General features: G+C 40.5%; 1 long non-coding RNA gene across 1 annotated transcript in view; it reads left to right on the forward strand.

The window, feature by feature from the left end:
• The window catches only part of LOC121929654, a 61,107-nt gene that overhangs the window by 54,080 nt on the left and 1,027 nt on the right, over window positions 1–6,000 (forward strand). The window lies entirely within an intron of this gene.

A 6,000-nucleotide genomic window follows, 5' to 3' on the forward strand; every position in this document is an offset into this window, starting at 1 on the left:
AATCCTTTTCTTTTTCAAAAGTGTTTGGACACATTACAGGATGGCCAGATTTCTGTTTCTAAGAAGATTTGTGCAAAATTTATCTTAAGTAGCTAGAGTTAGGCTGTAATTTTCTTTAGTTATATTGAGGACCTTAGAGCATATGGGCAGCTGTCTTGTTTTATCGGTCTAAATAAGCAGGATGTCTTCAGAGTCTCTGTCAAAGTATTGCTGATTATGTGAGTGATTAGAAAACTGGTTGAAAGCTGCTCACCATTAATACAAGCTCAAGAAAAAAAAATTAACTTCACAGATGTCTCCCATGTATTTCTGCATCTCCTGATGGACATATTTTTGGAGCTCTCTAGTTTCATGCTCTGAAGTAACCTAGAGAAAAGAGTTGCAAATTATTAATTCATGAACAGTCTAGTCCTATGTCTCTGTTACTCTGCAGTCAATAAAGAGTCGTATAAGACTTTCCCCAGCATCCCCTCTCCCCAAATTACATTTTGTTCAGTGGGACTAATGCAAAGAATTACAGCAGGACAATATGATCATATGGTTCTACTCAGAATCCCCAAGCTAGCATAGTCATTCTAACATGGGAATTCTGAGAATTTGGATCTAAACAAGTAATGTTGCTAGCCTCTGGTTCTGCTCTACTGCTATTCTCTGTGTCACTATATAAATAAAGCTTAATAATAATAATAATAATAATAATAATAATAATTCAGTATTATGTGATCATAAAGTTATTGCAGTCTAGTACTCTCGAGTAGAAAAGCAGAAAACAATACTAATAGAAAGAGCTCTTGTAGTAATGCCAACAGCCACTACCATATTGCATCTCTTGCATAACCTGTGTTAGTAGTTGCCATGCTTTGACAGCTGTCATGGCCCCAATGCCCTGACAGGTCAGAAAGCAGTGATTCCTGCGTTAGATGTTCCTTTCAAACAAAAGTCCTGGCCTGATGCTCAAAGCAGCACCAGCCATCTGGACTTGACTTCCATTTGATTCCCTATAGTGCTTCCAACACAGCATTGCTCTCGGGCAGCATGGGATATTAAAAGGGAAACCTATCACCACCAGGTACCATCTGGAGCATTGCAGCAAATTCACTTTTGTCTTCAATGGGAAGGGGGGCGGATCTGTCAGAGAACATGGTGCCTGGCACCCCCTCAAATCTGCAATTGGCCCTGCTCTCTGTAAAGCTTCTACCTTAGTGAGGCTCACTGACAATAACTCCAACATTAAACATGCAGGAACAGCACTGCTCAATGCACTAAGACAAAATAACTGTGTGGCATCCCTCCCATTTAATACAAAGTGCATCCCATTTCAGAGCCAGTGTGATACCATGGTTTGTGTATTGGACTAGGACTTGGGAGACTAGGTTTCAAATCCATGCTCAGCTGTGAAGACCTGCTGGGTGATTTGGGGCATATCATACTCTCTTAGGAGTTTATCACACCAGAGGGATCCCATGCAAAACCTCAAAAGCATTTTTATTATCAGATGAAGTCCAGGTTAACTGAACATTAACCAGGACGGAAAGTAGAAAAGACATGCAAAAGCACAATTGATTTTCAGATGACATTGCTGTTAAGGTGCATTAACATGATATTAACCCATGTAGAAAGTAGACAAAATGAAATTCTTTTTACTTCCAGAAAATCCCAAAAGTAAAAAGAATTGCATTTTGTCGACTTTCTAGCTGGTTTAATATTGCATTAACCCCGATATGTCTGAAAATCAATTTTGCTTCTTCAAAAAGGGGGAAAAAGAGGATCCCAACAATTATCGTCCAGTTAGTCTGACATCAATACCAGGAAAGATTCTGGAGCAGATCATTAAACAGAGAGTCTGTGAACATCTAGAAGGCAATGCCATAATCACAAAAAGTCAACACAGGTTTCAGAGAAACAAGTCATGCCAGACAAATCTAATCTCTTTCTTTGATAAAATTACCAGCTTGGTAGATGAAGGGAATGCTGTGGATATAGTATATCTTGATTTCAGTAAGGCCTTTGACAAGGTTTCCCATGATATTCTTGAAAACAAGCTTGTAAAATGTGGGCTAGACAAAGTAACTGTTAAATGGATCTGTAATTGGTTGACCGGCCGAACCCAAAGGGTGCTCAACAATGGCTCTTTTTCAGCCTGGAGAGAAGTGACCAGTGGGGTCCCACAGGGCTCTGTCCTGGGCCCAGTGTTATTCAACATCTTTATCAATGACTTGGATGACAGAATTGGGAGCATACTTATCAAATTTGCAGATGACACCAAATTAGGAGGAATAGCTAATACTCCAGAGGACAGGATCAACATTCAAAATGATCTGAATAGACTAGAAAGCTGGGCCAAAGCTAATAAAATGAAATTCAACACAGAAAAATGTAAGGTATTGCACTTAGGGCAGAAAAATGAAATGCACAGATATAGGATGGGGGACACCTGGCTGAATGAAACTACATGTGAAAGGGATCTGGGAGTCCAAGTAGACCACAAGTTGAATATGAGTCAACAGTACAATGCGGCAGCTAAAAAGGCCAGTGCAATTTTAGGCTGCATCAATAAAAGTATAGTGTCTAGATCAAGAGAAGTAATAGTGCCACTGTGTTCTGCTCTGGTCAGGCTCCACCTGGAATATTGTGTCCAGTTCTGGGCACCACAATTCAAAAAGGACATTGAGAAACTGGAGCTTGTCCAGAGGAGGGTGACTAAAATGGTGAAAGGTCTGGAAACCATGTCCTATGAGGAACGACTCAGGGAGCTGGGGATGTTTAGCCTGGAGAAGAGAAGGTTAAGAGGTGATATGATAGCCCTGTTTAAATATTTGAAAGGATGTCATATTGAGGAGGGAGCAAGCTTGTTTTCTGCTGCTCCAGAGAACAGGACCCGGAACAACGGATGCAAACTGCAGGAAAAGAGATTCCACCTCAACATTAGGAGGAACTTCCTGACAGTAAGGGCTGTTCGACAGTGGAACACACTCCCTCGGAGTGTAGTGGAGTCTCCTTCGTTGGAGGTCTTTAAGCAGAGGCTAGATGGCTGTCTGCTGGGGATGCTTTGATTTGGATTTCCAGCATGGCAGGGGGTTGGACTGGATGGCCCGTGCGGTCTCTTCCAACTCTATGATTCTATGATTCTATGATTCATATTAAACCATTTAACATTAACTAAACATTTTTTTTAAAAAAATGACAAAATTATTATTAATACCTTCATTCTTATTTCTATCTTTTTTCAACATATACTATTCATAATTCCATTAAAGTAAAATACTATTTGTTTATCACTAATTATCTCTTTAACCAAGTGCACCCCATCACCAGAGCCTATCTCCCCTCCAAAATTATAACTTTTCTTGTGAAAGTAAACCACCTTCCTCTTTTATTAGACACTTTTGTACAAATATCTTCCATATTGCTTCAAAATAATTCCTCTACATTATTCCATATTATTATTATTATTATTATTATTATTATTATTATTATTATTATTATTATTATGTTTACTTATAAAGTGCTGTAAATTAACACAATGCTGTACAAAGTCCAGTCTGCCCTTTCTTTACACAGGGGATCCGTTCTGGACTCCCTGCGTAAAGCAAATTCCACCTATGCTCTAGTCCCATTGAAATGAATGGTGCTCATGTGGCGTGGTGGCGAAGTGGTGTGGTGGCACAGTGGCATGGCGGTGCAGCGGCACAGTAGCACAGCGGCACAGCAGTATGCCTCTTCTCCTAGCATGGTTTTCAGCTTATGCTGAAAGCCACGTAAAATGCACCCACATATGACACAGGCGCACTGTAAGTAGCAAAGTACAAAATACAAATAAAAGACTGACTGTGGTGTACAGTCTACTGTTAGCACCTGCAAGAAACATGTTTTCATATCATCCCCTTTGGTATCTCCATTATCTGGCTGGGTGCCTACAGCTTTCGACTTATCTCCGGCTTTTTGCATTGTGCCAGGGGATCCAAATTTATCTTTCTCCAGTCCTTTCATACGAACTTCTAAATTCTCTTGTGAGTTTACTGTTCCTAAACATGCATAAGCTTCGTCTACTCTGAGAGATGTACAGATTGCCTTTTCCAACATAAAACTGTTTGTTTCAGTTCTCTTTTTTGACTTTTGGACATCTGCCAACTTCTAATCAATGTTTAGTTTCCAAATATTGGGTGTAGTCTATTATTCTTTTCGCTCTTTAATCATTCTTTAATTAGTATTTCAATATTTCAATATTTCCGCTTCTATACCAGTGATGACAAACTTATGGCACACATGCCAGAGAGGGCACTCAGAGCCCTCTCTGTGGGCATGCTTGCCATTGCATTTGCCAGAGTTCGTTACTAAAAGCCAGAGAAACATGGCACTTTGCCATAAATAAGTGGGTTTTGGGTTGCAGTTTGGGCACTCGCTCTCTAAAAGTTTCGCCATCACTGTTCTATACCATCCAATACATTTATTTTGAACTATTTTGCTTTAATTTTGTATTATTTCATAAATCTTGACTTCCCATTAGCTCTGCAGATAACACTCTGGCAATTGCAAGAAACAAAAATTTCACTTATTTATCTTTGTTCTTGTTAGATCTTTAGGGGTGAAACAGACAATCAAAATAAGCAGGTTTCTTGCCAGCTTTGAGGCAGAGCATTTAGATGACACATGCTTTGAAGCCAGCCAGAAAGCACACCTAAGCCATGCTATGGGGAGAAAAGCCAGACTAAAGAGGATCTGGATGTTTCCACTTCTTCCCAGAAAGTGTGCAGTTTTGCATGTATGTATAAATGCACCAATGTCAGAGTGGCTTGAAAGAGGGGCTCTTTCCAAACGCTAATCCCAATTGTGCATGTAAATACCGTATTGCAGGAGCACATTTAAAAGAGACAGAGATGTCATACCCAAGCGGCGAGGGTGACAATGCCCAAAAGAGAAACTGTGACACCTCTCATGGAGATCAGTACAACATACATAAAACAGACAGTCAAAGAGAGGGCATGAGGTGAAGGGGAGGTGAAGGCGTGCATGATTGTACCTTGTTGGCATCTGTATGGGCACCTCTGCTCTGATACTCTGTCCCAGTAAAGTGCTCCACATGCAGGCTCACAGGGACGACCATGCAATGGGATGGCAGTTGTCGGCAGTTCGCTTCTGCGAAAATGTGCAGGGATGATGAGGAAAACAATTTTTAAAAAGTACCCATGTGGTCATGGTATGCATAATCCAACCTCCTTGGGAGCGGGCAGTATAGTTGGTGGGATTTCAATATGGCTTTAGAAAAGGCAGCTTCAAGCCACTTTTTCCTGTCCATTTGTTTCGCTCCTCTGTTACATAGTCCCGTTCTAATCTCTTCAAATTCTAATTTCTTTATTTGTGATTACTCACAATCTTTTTTCCATTTAGAAGAATTTATTTGGCTTTTTAAGCTTTAACTTTCAGGAAAATACGATCTCACCTGCTCAAACCATCCTTGGTGGCTCCTCCTCCATGTGTTCTAGTATTTAAAGAACACATGATAGAAACCAAAGAGTAACATGTTTTCTCCCCTCAACCTTCATATGTTTATTTCTTTGTTTATAAAATTAATTTTATTTACAAAATTCTGAGAGTTACATTCTAGGAAGCTCTATACAGTATTCTGGGTCCCCAAAATGTAAATCACAGGGGGCCTCCCTGAGTAGGGAAAGCTTTTCACTGCAGAAGGGCCCCTCGCATGGAGGCTGAAGAATTGTTTTATCTCTCCCACCTTGCCTGTTCAGCTAAACACTAGAAATAAATTCCTGAACAAGCAAGCAACTTTCAACTGCTAATAGTCTCTTTTCTTTGGTGTGGAGAGCAGTTCCCTGGCCTTATCAGGATCACCATTTGCACACTTTAGCCCTTATCAGATGAGTCTTGAACTGGGGGACTTCAGCACTGGGCGGTTCGAATTAACGTTATTTCGCTCAATACGATCATACCATCATTCGAATGGCCCAATCCGAACGCACGTGAATGCGCGAGATGCCGAACTGA

The sequence above is a fragment of the Sceloporus undulatus genome, chromosome 4 (assembly GCF_019175285.1).
Source record: "Sceloporus undulatus isolate JIND9_A2432 ecotype Alabama chromosome 4, SceUnd_v1.1, whole genome shotgun sequence".
Classification (NCBI taxonomy): domain Eukaryota; kingdom Metazoa; phylum Chordata; class Lepidosauria; order Squamata; family Phrynosomatidae; genus Sceloporus; species Sceloporus undulatus.